The 15351-nt window shown below is 49.5% G+C and overlaps 4 non-coding genes across 4 annotated transcripts; 3 read left to right on the forward strand and 1 right to left on the reverse strand.

The window, feature by feature from the left end:
• Nucleotides 1–9478: 9478 nt before the first annotated feature.
• trnan-guu (transfer RNA asparagine (anticodon GUU)) lies at nucleotides 9479–9552 on the forward strand. The gene has a single exon. It is a non-coding gene; the product is annotated as a tRNA-Asn (tRNA).
• Nucleotides 9553–9982: 430 nt separating this feature from the next.
• On the forward strand, nucleotides 9983–10054 carry trnaa-ugc (transfer RNA alanine (anticodon UGC)). The gene has a single exon. It is a non-coding gene; the product is annotated as a tRNA-Ala (tRNA).
• A 2379-nt stretch (nucleotides 10055–12433) lies between these two features.
• Nucleotides 12434–12505, reverse strand: trnag-ccc (transfer RNA glycine (anticodon CCC)). The gene has a single exon. It is a non-coding gene; the product is annotated as a tRNA-Gly (tRNA).
• Nucleotides 12506–12983: 478 nt separating this feature from the next.
• trnad-guc (transfer RNA aspartic acid (anticodon GUC)) lies at nucleotides 12984–13055 on the forward strand. Its single transcript has one exon. It is a non-coding gene; the product is annotated as a tRNA-Asp (tRNA).
• The last annotated feature ends 2296 nt before the right edge of the window (nucleotides 13056–15351 follow it).

A 15351-nucleotide genomic window follows, 5' to 3' on the forward strand; every position in this document is an offset into this window, starting at 1 on the left:
CAATGGATGAAGGATCTTGAAACACTAACGATTACTTTCTGCCTTCAATCCCCATTTTCCCATCACTCCATAACTCTGTTAACTAATGGGGAGCAATACGAAATTTGCTCCGCCACCTCCACCCGACCGGCTGCTCACACGAACTGACACTTCCTATTTTTTGTAACCTGTTGCTTATCCGCCTTCCCATGAACGGACGGTCATGCGGTCTACCATCTGGATAAAAAAGGAATAAAATCAATCAGCATGGGGATGGGAAGAGGCCACTGGTCGGATGAATGCTGATGAAACCATTAATTCAATTATTGCCGGTCTGCTCTGAGATAACTTTCAGAGTGTTGTTGGAATATCTCCATTGTGAAAAGATCGTATAACTTTTTCAGACGCTATATGCATACGACTTGCTTTCAATTGTGGTGACATAAGGGGTTTGGGGCACAAATGAATAAATCATGAGTTACGCCAATCTAGAATCCTGTGTGCAGTTCTGGGCGCCCCAGTATAGGAGGATGTGATGGTGCTGGAGGAGCTTCAGAGGAGATTCGGCACGGGTGTTAAGTGGGCAGCTAACAGGTTGCTGCGAAGAGGTTAGCATTGTGAATTCAGAATGCACTGTGTTGCATTGTTTAGCGTATGCCCCAGAGGTCTAGGAATTAAACTCTTCAGAAATTTGCGTTGTCAGTACCGATTTTCCAACTCGACTCTTTCGCACAAAACTATCAGGTCACGTGTACGCTAATTCCTCCTCCAGATGTCCGGCAAACATTTCAACCCGGAACACACTCAGAATATGGCCTTCTTTCTCTCAGCAGCAAACGCTCTGGACACTGCAAACGCCGCAGACGTGCTGCCCTTCTGGGAACCATTCCTGCAGCCGTGCTTCTGCACCACAGGACCAGCACTTCAGCACAGGGATACCGTGCAAATGTTCACAGCGCGGAGACAAGTAGCATAATAAGACATCTGTATACAGCGCGAAATCTGTGCTTGGAAGAGAATAAATTTAGCGCTCTACCTCTTCATACAACATGTGCTACGTTTACACATTATTCGGGACCTTTACACAGTTGTCAACTACTTATAACATCAGATATCCCGGAGAGACACAATTAGCTAAATTGTGAGGAAAATCTTGAAACATTGTTGCATGTCACACATCAATGAATATCTATGCAAAGAAAATATTTCAGGTAACTGAGGCGTTTGAAGGAGGCAGTGATGAAGAACGGGACCTGTGCTCTGCCGGGCAGATCGGCAGTGGGGTTTTGGATCTGTTACCGTTACTGAGGGTGGAGGCTGGGTGTGAGGCCAGGAAGGAGCTGAAGGAAGTAGTTCTCACTGGGAAACTGCAGGGGCAGAGGACAGGGGTCGGATTTTGCCGCTGGATTCACTGCACACTAGGGAGCAATCAGTTACCAATATGGATGAATCGGCCTACGGACAGCGTTCAGTCATGTGTGATCAAATCTATTGGTCTTATTTGCAAAAGAGAAAGCGCTGATGTAATGCCGGGGACGTTGACATATTTGTGTTAAATCACCACAATACTTGCACTAGCTGTAAGTGTTGATGTAATGTGTTTCTTCAAGTGACTCTAACCAGGGACAATGGTCAGGGGTATAACCATGTCACTGGAGAAGGATCCTCTGTATAAATCAGAGCCTGTTAGAGTACATCAGCTGAGGGTGTCTGCCGGAGCTGTGGATTCCGGAGTAACAGGTCGCAACTTCTCACTGAAATGGGATACGCAATAATCTGGCGGAAACGTGACATTTACTATCCTGTTATTTCAACCACTGGTATTCATGTTCCGTCGCTGCGTCAGCTGCTGATGGTGAAAATTAATGTCTAATTGCAAACCTCTGAATTGTTCCTTCCGTGTTTATACAGACACCTGTCCAGTCGCAGAACTTCAAGAATGAAATGGAGATGCAAGCGATTTCTGACATCTGGAGTAAAACCAAATTGCTGGAGGAACTCAGCGGGTTGAGCAGCATCTGTGGGACTCGTAGTTTCGGGCAGCTGCAGCCTGACCCACTGCGTTCCTCCAACAGTTTGTTTTCTCAATAATGGAATGTGCCTGGTCTCTGCGCCTTTGGTCTTGTAGCAGCTACACTGCATTTGCTGTGATTCTGTTTATACATCCCGGGAAGTGACACACCATAAGTGCCTGTTCTGGGAGCGGTTGTTCAGGTAAAGGACAGGAAACAGAAAATCGACAGGTGGCAATAGTTGAGTAGTTGTGAAGAAACCCATGTTGTAGAATGAAGCTGTTGTGGATATTCTTTAAATAAATAAGTTTGCAATGACTGAATATGAGACAATTTATGAATAATTCAGTGAAATACTCGGCTTCAGGGATGACATTGTGATTAACAGTTATAAATATCGTAAAATACATTTATACTATATCTGCATTTAACACCGCTCCAGATGTCGGACTGCTGCATTGGGACTTCTGCTGGTTGCTGAAACCCTCTCCATTGCCTCGTTGTGATGGATTCAGTGGGAGACGACACGTCTGGCTGTGAGGTTGTGGCAGCCCGCACTGTATCTGTTGGAATTAGCCGACCTTCTATTGTAAAACCAACAAAACGGCAAATGATAAGATGTGAAACGAAAACTGAAAATGCTGGGATCACTCAGCCCGGCAAGCGACGTGTCCGGAATGAGAAAGCACTGAACTTCGGCTCACGGGTCTTTCCCGGACAGTTCTGAGGAAGTGTCGCGGACTCAAAACGTTAACCGGTTTCCCTTTGCAGACTCCCTGCTTGTCTGGTTGAGTGTTTCCAGGTTTTCTTGTTTTTGATCCGTTGTTTAATTGTTCCATCACTGACAGGGAGTGCGGCGAAGGGACGCAGTTCGTGTTTGGCTGTTGGAACAACGCCGCATTCTGCTGCCCGGATTTACTAATTTCATTCAGCAGAACACGCGGACGGCACCTGTAAAGCTGATCCATCCCTTATTGCCTCTATGGAGGCAGTTATCCAGCTGGAGCTTTCCTGCTGCTGCAAATTTCAGTCAACCTTCAGGAATCCTAATCCAGATCTGACACATTTTACGCGATGCCGCAATCTCCTTCTGTGTCCATCCCGGCTCTGCACCATCTCTGGATCCTTCGAAGGAGACAGCAACGAGTTTCAACTGCTCGATGCAGCAACAAAGTAGAGCTGTCACCGGTACCTGTCAACTTCCTGCATTGGCTTCGGGTCTGGTCAGTCATTTCTTTGCTTCCTTTTCTCTTTCTTCCAGTTTATTTGGTGGCGATTGTGATACCGGTTCGAGGAAAGTGCGGTCTGTCGAAATGCATCACTCGCGACCTGGTGGGAACAGCGGCGGTCGATCTCCTGGTCGTTATCTCGAACCGCCGCTGACGTGGTTGTGGTGATTAATTTTCTCCGATCATTCCTCCGCATCACTCCTGTGTGCAGCCTCGCTATGTGGCTGGTGTTTGCAAGCACTGCGGTCTCTGTCTGGCTGACAGTCGCTTTCACCTTGGATCGATTTGTGCCCATTTGTTGTGAGTAGCTGAATGCAAAATATGCACCGAGAGGACAGCGGCTGTGGTTATCGGGACAGTGAGTGTGCTGGGCTGTTCAGAGACTGCCCCCTGGTACTTTGCATACGAGCCTGAAGAAATAATTGATGATATTCCCTAGAACTGTGTTCTTAAACTGAACTTCAGTACATCCCCTGCATGGGCTACATTTGAGTTGTTAAGCAGCATTTTAACCCCTTGTGTCTCGTTCCTTCTGATTTTCCTGCTAAAATGTACTGACGGCCGGACGGATTTTATCGGTCAGTAGAGCCAGCAGGGGGCTCCAGGGCCGCAGCAATGGAGAGAATGACAAGGATCCGGAGATGGAGAACCGAAGGAAATCCATCGTTTTAGTCTTCAGTATAGCCGGCAGTTTCATTTTGTCATGGGTAACACAGGTGGTATTTTATATCCATCATCGAATTTCACAGATTCACAGTTACTCTTCCACTGATCCCCGCTATATATCACAGAATTCACATCGGGAATGCTGCAGCTTCTCAGAACCTGCACCAACACGTGTATTTACACCGTGACTCAGAGCAAATACCGACAGGAACTGAAAAACGCGGTGAAATACCCGCTAAATCGGATTGTGAAAATCATTAAACGTTCTAAATAAATGGTATGAAACATTACAATTAAATCTGCCGATCTGGTCCCACACGTACATCCGCCACATGTGGGAAGTGGAAATTGTGTTATGAACGGAGTTATAAAACAACAGTAACAGCTAATCCCGTCCGCAGCCCGGTCTCACCATCCCAGAGATCCCCATCTGTCCCACACCTCCCTTTCCCACACGCCTTGCAGCTTGATACGAACTTTTACCCCTGTTCTCCGGTTCTGACAGCGCATTTTCGAGCTGGAGAGTTAACCCCGTTTCTCTTTCTGCAAACGTTGTCTGATCTGTTGTGCGCTTGCAGTATTTTTCTCGGCTCTCTCTCTGCCCTCTCCTGCTCCCGTCATGACCCGCTGCTTTTCTTCACCGTCTTTTTTCTTTTCTGTCTCTCTGTCACTCTCTCTTTTTCTCCCCTTCTCTCTCCATAATGCCCGATTCCTTCTCTTTCTCCCACGAATTAACTTCCATTTGCAAAAGTTAACTGTTTTATAAATGGCGGTAAACAGCCGTTCCCTCTCCCTGTAGCTTCCTCTGGTCCAGAGACAATAAGTTCCCTCCGCTTCTCCATGTATTTTTTTCCTCCACAGCCGAAATATCTCAGTGCTGCCAATGTCTTCACAAATCGGTCTCCTTCGTCACTACAATCTGAGCTCTTGTGTGACAGGGTCATGGTCACGGAGTCATGGAGCACAGCAGCTGACCATTCGACACACTGGGCCCACACATCAATCACCGGTTTACACTGATCCCACCTTATTATCATCAACTCCTCCACTCACTTGAATACGAGAAACATTTTAAAGAGCCAATTAACCTACCGACTACATGTTCAACTCTACCTTGGAAATTCTCTCCTGCGCAGTGGCCCCGGTTACTCCTGAAGGTCGACTGATTATCTGTGGACGACATGGACAGCATGAGCCGAATGGTCTCGTTGCTGAGCTACAAAACAAACAGAAAAAAATATGCAGGAAATGCTGAGACGCTGTGGGAAGAGGAGCAGAGTTTCAGGTCAAACACCCTTCGTCAGAACTGAAAAGGGAACAAAAGTGCCTGCAAGATGCAGGAAAGGATTTTAACCTGAAACGTTAACTCCTTTCTCTTCCCACAGATGTGGCGTCATCTCAGTATTTCAGCATTTCCTGTGGCTGTTTTATGTTTCTGAAATATGAGTTATTTTTACATTTTCACTTCCTATCAGTTCTACAAATCATCCACCGGCTTCTCGCACGAATCCGTGGGTCCAGAGAATGTGAGGAGCAATGAGATCACCTCTCACTCACTGAACTCTAGAGAGTGACGAACCACTGTGGCACCAGGACAGGCTCTGAAGCGCAACGAGTAAGGGTGAAAGCAGACCCACAATAGTGATAGTAGAGCAGATATTTAGGGGGGCAGACAGGAGATCCTGTGGCTGTAAAACGTACTCTAGGATGGTGTGATGCCTCCCCGGTGTCAGCGTCGAAGATGCCTCTGAGCGGTTGCAGAACATTCTCAAGAAGGAGGGTGAGCAGCCAGAAGTTATTGCACACATTGGGATAAATTACACAGGCAGAAAAGGGGATGAGGTCTTGCAGAGTGAATATCGGAGTTAGGAAACAGGATAAAAAGGAGGGCCTTAAGGGTAGTAATATCTGTATTACTTGTCGTTCCACGGTGATTTAGGGTAAGAACAGGGCCATATGGCAGGCAAATTCGCGGCTGAGGAGTTAGTGCAGGGGAGGGATTCAGATGTGTGAACCACTGGGATCTCTGTGGGACAGAAGCGACCTGTACAAGAGGCAGATGTTCCAGAGTCCAAAGATTTTTGGAAGGTCACCAACAATTAGTCACTGTTTCCAACATGACTTCCTCCAGTATAACTCAGAGGGTGTCTACAGTTGAAAAGAATGCAGCCTTTGACAAAGCGCGGCATCAATTAGTATTGATACATCTTAAGTTAACGGGAACCAAACGGAAGATACTGCAAGGGTCAGAGTTATCTCCGGGGCAGTGGAGAACTGTTGCAGTTGTCAGCTGTCCATCATCCCAGCCCCAGGACATCACTGCAGGAGTTCTGCCCCAGGCCCAGCCGCATTCAGCTGTTTCATCAACATATTTCCTTCCATCACAAGTGGCGATGATCGCTGACGGGTTGGTTATCTTCTCGCTCCCCGCAAATGAAGCATCCTGTTCCTGCGTGCACCAAGACATCCGGGGATGGGTTGACAATTCATGAGTAATGTTCTCGGCAGTGACCATCAGCGACTGGAGAAGGTCCAACCTTTCAACATCAGCATTCCCTTGTTTTACCATCACTGATTCCCCGAACATCAAAACTCCGGTTGTTACCATTGACCAGAAACTAAACTGGGCCAGAGAGTAAACACAAAAGTTGTGAGATTGGAGTGCTCTGGGGTATTATGTGAAATCTCTCCTCTTAGAGACTTGCCGAGAGGGTGACAATTTTGGAGTAAACTGTTATCATTGAAAAGGTAAAGTTTTGATTGATTCACAGCTGATGTGAGTTACAAGACACTCTATTCACAGCTAATCAGCTGTTGCAGATGTCGACTCTCAACTGAATAATTACAGCAGGGTAGTTTAGCGGTTAGCGTAATGCTTTACAGCGCCAGCGAACCGGGTTCAATTCCGAGCACTGTCTGTAAGGAGTTTGTACGTTCTCCCCGTGTCTGCGTGGGTTTCCTCCGGGTGCTCCGGTTTCCTCCCACATTCCAAAGACGTACGGGTTATGAAGTTGTGGGCATGCTATGTTGGCGCCGGAAGCGTGGTGACACTTGCGGGCTGCCCCCAGAACACCTTACGCAAAAGATGTATTTCACTGTGTGTTTCGATGTACATGTGACTAATGAAGAAATCTTATCTTATCTCTGCGTTGTGCAAATGCAGTCTATTGGAGGATGGGGACATCGAGTGGACGGAACAGGAACTGCAACGGCGGACGCTTTTAAATCGAGTACATCTGAAACTGCAAAAGATGAGACTCTCCGCTCAGCACAGTCAGGGTTTAATTTCCGAGTAAAAAAAAAACATATTTTTTTTCAAAAATTGAGGTTGGTAATGAGTGTAAGGGAGATTATTTCGTCACTTCTTGAAAGTAGATCGGGGATATAATTCTCATCCCTCATCTTTTCCCTGTCAATAAATGAACAAACACATGCATTTTCCAGCTCTCACACTCTCTCTATTCCAGATGCCTACAGGAAACTGTATGCCTACAGATTCCCGACATGTCCCAGATGATTCGCTCACACTGAGTGACGTCCGTCTATTCACCACTCGTTCGTGTCTGTGTTTACCCCGTGGAATCTCTCTCCTCACACCCCCTCCATTCCCGACAGAGACTCTGTCCCTTTCTTCTGCACAGACCGATGTGATGTCTTCATTCAGAGTCTCAGTCAGTCTCCCTGTTCCACAAGAATATTCCAGTTTGTACCCTTCGGTCTCAGGCCACATTCCCTGTTCCCTCTGTGTTCGCCCTCCCATAGTTTTCCGATAATTCACCTCCAGTCCATGTACTCCTGTTCCAGTCTCAACGCCAACGGGAGCGGCTTCTCTCTGTCTACTCTTCCTATGTTCTTTGCAACTTCACCTATCCCAATGACATCACGTCGTAGTCTCCGCAGTTCCAAAGGGAACAACCTTGATAACGGAATTGACATCCTGGTGAATCTCCTCTGCACCGTCTCTCGCGAAATCTGGCCCTCCCTGCAGTGTGGCGAACAGAACTACACGCAGCCCTCCAGTGTGGGTCGACTCAAACTCTAACATGTTTGGAACAAAGCCACACTGCTGTTAAATTCCCTGCACCGCCTCATGAAGTATCTCCCCTGTAGGATGCGTCAGACGCTTATCTGCATTTGCTGTCACGTTAAGGGTCTCTGTACTTGAAAGCCAAGGCTCCACCACCCCCTTAATACTCATTAAAATACACTTGTGCAAGTCTGGGGAGAATTTAACGCCCGATGTCAGTCTCGCCCCAGTCCATGTCCGCCCTTGTATATCCAGAGTCGGGTTCAAACTGTCCATAAACACTGCGGTTGCTGGAAATTGGACATGACAGCAAAACATGCGCTATACCTCAGCAGGTCACGCAGCTCCCAGGGAGAGAGAAGACCGAAGTGTCAGGTCAATGCCTTATGACAGCAGACGGAACATCAGCTGAGCCCCGCCAACCGATCTCAGTCTCTCCCACCTGCTGAATCCCGGGTGCTGGAGGAAGAAAACCCGCCGTCCTATCCCGCTCTGGACTGTATGTAACTCCAGCCCACGCCAATGGGGTTGTCTGGTGATGGCCCGGCAAACCCGTCGGGTGGATCAGAAAGGAGGAGGAGAGTGAAAAACCCTGACCACACAGCCTGGGCCACCGTGCAGTGCCCACCACCCCATCGCCATCACTGTCTGGACGCCGGGTCAGGATCCTGGAGCCCCGTCACTGAGAGCCCTGTGGGAGCTCCCTCACCACACGGATCGCAGCGGACCAGAGAGGCGGTCAGGCCCAACCTTCTCCAGGGCAGCTTGAGAACAGCAACAACCGCTGCCCATGTTGCTAATGCCCACATTAAGCAAACTGAGACTGTGGTGGCAGGGTGAGGAAACACCGTCCCGCACTGAGTGAGACTCCGTCCGTCCAACTGCCTGCCCGGAGTTCAAGGTGAAAGGACATCGACCTGAAACGTTAACTATTTCTCCACAGACGCTTCCTGACCTGCTGAGTGTTTCCAGCAGTTTCTGTTTATAGTTCAGGATTAGTCCTGTTTCTCAGACTCCGGGATGAGTGCTGACCCCGTCCGTCCCGGGACACTGTGGTCCTAGCCCAGGGCCAATGTCCTTCTGGCTGCCGGGTTGTGGGGAGCTCGGTAGTCGTGACAGAGTGGTTAAGGGGATGGACTAGAAATCCATTGGGGTTTCCCCACGTAAGTTCGAATCCTGCCGACAACGGGAGTAGCCGGTGTAATTTTGAGGGGCTGTTGATTGTTTGGACCCGGAGTGAAAATTCCATGTAATAAATGACACTGTTTTTACTGCGGTTCAATGCTTGCGTTATGCATTTGGAATGTTGGCTTGGAAATTCTCTCCGGAACAGTGGTCCTGATCACTCTTGGCCCTGTTTCTGACCAGAAACGTTACCTCTGTTTCTCTCTCCACAGATGTCGCTCGACGTACTTAATGTTTCTATCGTTTTCTGTTTTATAATGTCCGTGACTCCTTGATCCAAAGCATTGGTGCAGATTGTGAAAATCTGGGTCCCAACACCGGTCCCTGGTCACCGTCTCCCGACCCGGGAATGGGATATTATTCCCCGCTTCCTTCAGAGTTTCTCTGTGGCGCAATCGGGCAGCGCGTTCGGCTGTTAACCGAACGGTTGGTGGTTCGAGCCCACCCAGGGACGCTGGCGATCCGGCAGCCTTTCCTATCCGTGTCATTGTCATTTGGGTAACACTGCGCTGTCCAAAGGCGGGCTCTTACGGCTACTGAGCTCAGTGGGAGCCCTCCGTGTGGGGTCTCACGTCCGGAGTCCGGATGTTCCGCTTTCCGTTTACCGGAATGTGCGTTTTTCCTCCAGCGACATCCTTGGACATAACGGACTTGCCGGATCTAATGTATTGTTTTGATTTAATTGTAAATGGCCACACGGCGTGTGGGGAGAGAGCGGAACAGGGGCTTGACCTTGGATGATGAGCCATGGTCGCACTGAATGATGGCGTGGGATGGGCCGAAATGCCGGTGCCAGCCTTGTTCTCTGTGTTCCGGTAATCCTGTTTTATTCTCAAAAGATGAAACCCTAAAAGAGCGGACTTCTCAAATTACGGAGTGGGAGTGGGGATGTAGCTCAGTGGGAGAGCGCATGCTCTGCATGTATGAGGTCTTGGGTTCAATCCCCGGCATCTCCACGTTGCTGATTTTGACTTTGTAAAATACACAAAACAAAGCCCTGCAGAGAATTATAACTGACCTCAGAACGGACTCGGACAGTAAAAATCCAAACCTGATGCTCTCTCGAGCCACAGGGATAGTGATATCTGACATGGATAAATCCCCTGACACATTGCATCGCCAACTCCCCAAGATGCGCCTCTTAATTTCTACGTTGTACCCGGGAGAGAGCACAAACAGCACAGAGATGTTAACAGTATGGAACGGGAAGTAAGTAACGTAGAGGGAGAGAGAATGGGAATAGATGAAGTAGTAAGTGAGGGGAAAGAATAGAAGCCAGCAAAAGAAACTATGTTAAGTCGGAAAGGAAACCGGCAAGAAGAATAAAATGGGGAATACATAACGATGCAACTGTTTGCCCAACAGAAGAGTGGCGCAGCAGAAGAGTGCTGGGCCCATAACCCAGAGGTCGATGGATCAAAACCATCCTCTGCTATTCTTCAGCTGAACCTTTTACAACAGGACGCTGTCACATCACACATCCCCACAATATACATTTCACTTCACTTAGAATGAAAATCTCGCGTTTCAATATTAAAGTTCCTCTCATTCCATTATTCCATGTGGACAGGTTCGTTGGGGAGACCGACTGTCCCTGTTGTGCTCAGCTATGGTCCAATACATAATGTTCCCTGCTGTATGAGGCTGTGCTCTGATATAGAACAGAAAATGCTGGAACCACTCAGCAGGTCGGGTTGAAATCGAAAGTGAGTTATTGTTTCAGTGCTGGGACCCGTCATTAGAACAGGGTCAGAGATAGAACAGCAGAGAAGGTGGGGAGTGGGCAGTGGGGGGAACAGGGGGAACATCTCTGACAGGGTGAGACCAAGAACATCACGTGACGGGGCTGTGGGACACACAGGACAGGCCTGCTTTACCCCTGGGAAGGGGAACAACGGAGCCACAATGACGGACAGGTGATGGGCAGAAATGTCCAGTTCCTAGACAGGGGGAAGGGGTTTGGAGACGGTCTGAGGAAGGTTTTCATCCGCAGGGTGGTTGATGTCTGGACCGCACGTCCTGAAAGGGCAGCGTAAGCAGGAAATCTCACAACATCGATGAAGTGTCCAGATTAACTAACTCGCTGAGGCAGATACCGTCGTTGGCCAAGTGCTGGATATCGGGTTTAGCACAGAAGGAATGGTTATTGTCGGTATGGACATTTCTGTGCTGTGTGACCGTGTATTACACCTGTCAGTGTAGAAGCACCGGGCCCCGTCAATAGGAACGGGACAGAGAGAGAACAAGTGAATGTTCAGCAGCAGAGAAGGTGGTGAGTGGGCAGTGGGGGGAACAAGGGGAACACCTCTGACAGGGTGAGACCAAACACATCACGTAACGGGGCTGTGGGGCACACAGAACAAGTCGGATCGGAGGGGGAGTGAGTGCAGAGATTGCACAGGGTAAACATAGACAGAGAGCGGGTGGCGAACAGACTGACGTCACTCAGTGTGAACACGTCATCTAGGACATGTTTGGATCATGGATCATAGAACAGTACAGCACAGGAACAGGCCCTTCGGCCCAGCATGTCTGCGCCGAACACGATGCAGGATAATACTGTACATGTTCTATATTTCGCCACCCACCCCCATTCCCTGCACAAATCATTCCACTCCCTGTATATCCATGTGCCTATCTATGTAACAGTAGCTGAACAATAGAATCGCATCTGCTTCCACTCCTGCACCTGGCAGGCTGTTCCAGACACCCATCAGTCTCTGTGTAAAACACTTGCCACATACAACTCATTTAAACTTACCCTCTCTCACCTTCAACGCTTGCCGTCTAGTACTTGACATTTCTACCTTAGTAAATATACCTGCCTGCCTACCGTATCTATGCCTCTCATAGTTTTATAAACTTCTATCAGGTCTCCTCTCAGCTCCAAAGAAAACAACCCAAGTTCCTCCAATCTCTCCTCATAGCTCATACCCTCTAATCCAGGCGGCATCCTGGTAAATCTCTTCTGCACCCTTTCCAAAGCCTCCACATCCTTCCTGTAATGGGGCGACCACATGTGTTCCAGTTTGCTTCAGGAATCTTGGACAGAGTGAGAACAGGAAGCTGCACTGATCCGTTCATTAATTTACGGGGAAAAGGTGAGGGACGGGAATTCCTTCGTTGACCCACTGACCTGCTCACAGTAAGTAATAATTAATGAAACGGCGATGGGATCTCTCTAACCCTCACTCATCGAACGAAATGAATTCAGCAAGTTACCCACGGTTCAGCATAAGTAGAGCGCTCGAGACGTCGAGTTCTGCATAGATCTTTGTTCTTTAAAAGGTTTACTTGTGATAGTCCCGATGTCGGGAGATTAAAACTCTGGAACCTGCGATGGCCGGGAATCGAACCCGGGTCAACTGCTTGGGAAGCAGCTATGCTCACCACTATACCACCATCGCCGCATCAACGTGCAGGCCCTTCGATTACTGAACCGTCTCCAGTGCTGTTTGACCTGTGAGTCGATCACCAGTCCCCGAGCTGCTCTCTGACGGGTCATTCCTCACTCTTCTGCAGTCCCTGTTCCGTCCAGTTGATGTCGTCACCCTCCAGCAGACCGGAGTCACACAGCGCCCAGTGATTATTCAACCTGGATCGGACCGTCGAAGAGCGATAAATCGTGTCCTGCCTCTCTCATTAGTAAATGGGAAAATAAAATATGATTAGAAATATCTTTTTCAACCACATTCAGTTAGGCCCTAATGGGAGCCCCAGCTCTGGCCGGTGCTTGAACACAGTAAGTGACAGAATCGCTGGAGAATCCTGAGAGGTGGGTGTCTGAAAGTCGCCAGGTTTACAGTCAACGAACAGATTCGAAATGACTCTGTGAGTTCTCCTGTACCCTGACAACCGAATGACAGGCTACGTTCGTCTATAGGTTCCTCGTTAGTATAGTGGTCAGTATCCCCGCCTGTCACGCGAGAGGCCGGGGTTCAATTCCCCGACGGGGAGACGGTTTTCGGTTTCCAAATATAACTGGAAAAATAAAACAATTTTGAATTTTAAAAAGTAAGTTAAACCAATAGAGCGTTTGGTGTTGAAATAATCAGTTCTTTGGACATCGGGAGTGTGAAACAGCCCGGTGTGCAGTGAGACTGGGCTCGGGCGAGGCTCCCGAGGAGAAGTGACTTTGTGTTTAGCCTCTTTCTCCAAATATCCCCTCAGCGAGTCTGTACCTCAGCACCATTCGATGTTGCACTCAGTGACCGTGTCCGTCACTCCAAGCACATTAAACCGGGACTGTTGCTGTCAGATATAAACTCTGTGCTGTGCTGTGCCTCCGCGATTGTGTGGAGAAGACAGCCTCAGGAACAGCTGAGGCTTTACAGAGAAAGAACCCAAAGTGCGTTCCAGCTGGGCAGACTGCACCAATGGAAAGAGAAACACAGCCTAACTCACAGGTGGATGACGGGCAGAGATAGGCAGTCTTGACACAAGGATAAGAGGAAGATCTCTCCATTCCCCACTCAACTGGATGCTTGTTGGAATCATCAATGTACTGCTTCGTTGATAACATACACATATTTCCCTGCATTACTTACCAAGAAAGTAATTCCTGATTATGAATGTTCCTTGCCCCAAACACACAATCAGATACGAATAGGAGCGCTTCCTCCGGCCAGTCCTTGAACACAATCACTGGAGAATCATGAGACCTGTCCGGTCACACAGTGAGTGTGGGTATCTGAAAGGAGCCGGTTTTACAGTCAACCAACAAACACCGGGGTGAACCTGTAAACCCTCCGGTACACTGACAACCAAGTGACACATCACATACTGCCGTGGGTTCCTCGTTAGTACAGTCGTCAGTATCCCGCCTTCTCACGCGGGAGACCGGGGTTCAGTTCCCCGACGGGGATATGTTTATTTCTGTTTCCACAGGGTCCAAAGCCGAAACGTTGACCGCCTGCTTTTCTCCACGGATGCTGCCTGGCCTGCTGAGTTCCTCCCATCATCATCGTGTTTTTCAAATGCAAGAGAAATTTTGAAAGAAACAAAAGTCAAACCGATAAAGAGATCGTTGTTGCAGTGACCAGTTCATCGGACACCCGGATTGTGGAACAGGCCGGTATGCAGAGAGCCAGGGACGGAAGAGTCTCCCATGAATAACGGACTTCCATGAAAAAGTTCAGCCTCAGGAACAACTAACGCATTTTGCAGAGAACGATCCCAAGTGGACATGTTTTACAGCGGAGGGTCCCGGGTGTAAAGCTGCCCTGTCCCTCCCCCAGCCCCGGACCCTTCGCTCAGACTCTGATCAAAGTGAACTGGGGAAAGGTCCGGCTGCGCCGTGTAGCCCCGCCCCTGGCCCTGAAGACAGTGGGCGGCAGAGCACATGCGCCGTGTGCTGCAGCTGCGCCTGTGCACGCCATTCCCTCAGCGAGCGGAGGGAGCAGCCAGGAATGGAGAGCTCCCGGGCCCGGGGGCAGGGCGCTGACAGCAGCCTCCTTCCAGCAGCGCATCGCTCTGGGAGCCGCTCCGAAGATGGGCTCAGGGATCGGCATGGAGTCCGGACCAGGGGCAGTGGAGTTGGCGGCTGGGAGAAAGAGGCGGAGTGGAGCAGCGACTTGGCCCGAAACATGGAGTGAGTAGGGATGGAGAGGCCGTTCTCGGGCTGTGGGTGGACAGGGTGTGGGAAGCGGAGTGGGAGGGACCTGCCGGTGACGGTCACTGCTGCTTCCTTCTCCCCAGACCAGGAGGAAAAATCCCCGTTTCGGTTCCAGTCTCCCTGTGTGTGTTGTTACTGGGCAGTGAGCAGTGGTCACATAGCCTGACATTCAGGGTGGGGGCAGATTTACCAAAAATGTCTGTTGCAGGCTTCCGGTGAGAAGTGTGGGGGCAGAGTTTAAACAGCTGCGGTTTGGCTCCGGTTGAGCGGCGAGTCCCACGGGAGAGGTGCGTGGAAATGCGAGCTGTGTAAATCTCCCTGCTCTTTGGCAGTCCCATTACCGGATCCGTGCCGGGATGTGGCGGTGTGTGTCCCTCACTTGGGGCGGAGCTGGCGCCCTCTGCTGGTCGGCTGAAGCTGAAAGCTGCAACCCTACAGCGGCTCACACACTGACACTGGCTGCACCGGTCGCGTCATCCTGACGTCTGCCTTTTACCTCTCCTTCACTGATCCCGTTTCCTTTTCCTTCCCACAGGGAGATATTTCAATGAACTCTGACGTTCTCTCCTCCCGAGGCACAAGGAAAAGAGCAGCCACTCCGTTTCTCACACACCAGGTACGTTACAGAGCACACAGACA

Source organism: Pristis pectinata, chromosome 39 (assembly GCF_009764475.1).
Source record: "Pristis pectinata isolate sPriPec2 chromosome 39, sPriPec2.1.pri, whole genome shotgun sequence".
Classification (NCBI taxonomy): domain Eukaryota; kingdom Metazoa; phylum Chordata; class Chondrichthyes; order Rhinopristiformes; family Pristidae; genus Pristis; species Pristis pectinata.